Genomic DNA, 1,667 nt, shown 5'->3' on the forward strand with positions numbered 1-1,667 from the left:
AGAGAAAAATGTCCCAGACCATGTCAAATCTTTACAAGAATATCAGCTAAATAGAAAACTATATCCTTAATACCCAAAACCTGGGAAACACCAATGCTTAATTATAATATCATGATTTGTATATTTACCACCTTTACATATAACACCTGGTTCCCTGCTGAAGCCTAATTGGTTCTTTTGAAATTCTGCTGTAAAACAGTGCCCATATTACCTAGCTCATGCATTTCCCTATTTAGCTTGCTCGATGGTAACTTGCTTCCACTTTGAATTGGTCACTCCCAGGACCATTCTCTGGCTCAGCTTTCAAGCTGATTTCTCTGACAAACTGGCAGCAATAAAATAATTCATTCCAGAGGCTGAGAGAATCACCCACAGCATATACTGGAGTATCATCTGGCAGCAGTACAGAGGCCTACGCAATGGGAAGCCTGGGGTAAACCCTGTGCTGGATGCCTGAATGCTGCAGAGAGGAGGAAAGACTTCGGTAATTCAACCAGGAATAAAGGCAGCCTCATGGCAGTGGGAAGGAGGCAGGCCAGAGAGGGATTGCTCCAAAGAAGACCCACTGAAAGGAAGTAGAAGCAACCATGGAGAGGAATATTTTCAATAAAACCAGAATTTCCAAGAGAACAAGCAATGAGATGAACCTTGCAATGTGGCACAGGTCTATGTACCCATGACTGCTTCTGAAGATCCAGGGAAGAAAACTGAGGACAAGTCAAACAGCCATGGCCATGCTTTTGCAATGACCTGATAGCATTTTACCTGTAAGGAAATGCTGGGGATCCACAAGCAGGGGAAAAAAATTCCTTGTGCTAAACAGTATAATGTAGGATGTCTAGTAACTATGAAACCCTGAACAGCAGGTCTACTTCAGTGCTGCCTTAGAGTCCCATTAAGGGGAGGCAAGTCAGGGTGATTTGACAAGTCTCCTTTGAGATAATGCAGAAGAAAAACAGGGTTTGACTGTGATGGCTTTGCTATTGAGCATTCAAAAATGATCCTGTTGAAAATCTATCATCTCAGCCTCTGTGCGAGTCTTCCTTAATTTTGCTTCTGGCTGTGTAACCATAATTTGAAAGTATTTCAAACTGCAAGAAGTCTCTTCTGTAAGACCTCATAACAGAGAGAGCTGGCCCTCCTGCACATCCCAGTTTGTTCAGCTCAGCAGGCAGATTTCCACTGCCTCTGTTCAAACTTGTCCACATTGTCCTGGCTTAGTCTACATAAAGTTAATTCATCTCTACAGATAACTTGCTCAAGGTCAACTGCCCCTCCTGTAGCTAGGACAGTTCCTCACAGAAACTGTCTGGAATGTGATGTACCACATTGCCCCTTCACAATGTGGCAATGTGACCATGCTGTCAGTACAGCAGAGAAGCAGAACAGGCTTCAAAACATGACATTCAATCCCAAAGCCCTGTATTGAAACCCTTCCATTGAATTGCCAGGCTGAAGTTGGCAGAATTTAGGATTATGTTTTTAATTAAGCAGAAAATTGCTTCTATTTTATTTCTAAGCTACAGATTACTCAAGTGACCAGCTATTCCAAATGAAAACTGCATTGGAAAATTCCCAGAAACTGAGGTGTGGCATTAATTCTGCATAAAGCAGAGCAGAAGGCAGCTGTCTCCTTTCTGTAGCACAAGCAGTTAGTTGGTGCCCAG

Source organism: Acanthisitta chloris, unplaced genomic scaffold, assembly GCF_000695815.1.
Source record: "Acanthisitta chloris isolate BGI_N310 unplaced genomic scaffold, ASM69581v1 scaffold12224, whole genome shotgun sequence".
NCBI classification, from domain to species: domain Eukaryota; kingdom Metazoa; phylum Chordata; class Aves; order Passeriformes; family Acanthisittidae; genus Acanthisitta; species Acanthisitta chloris.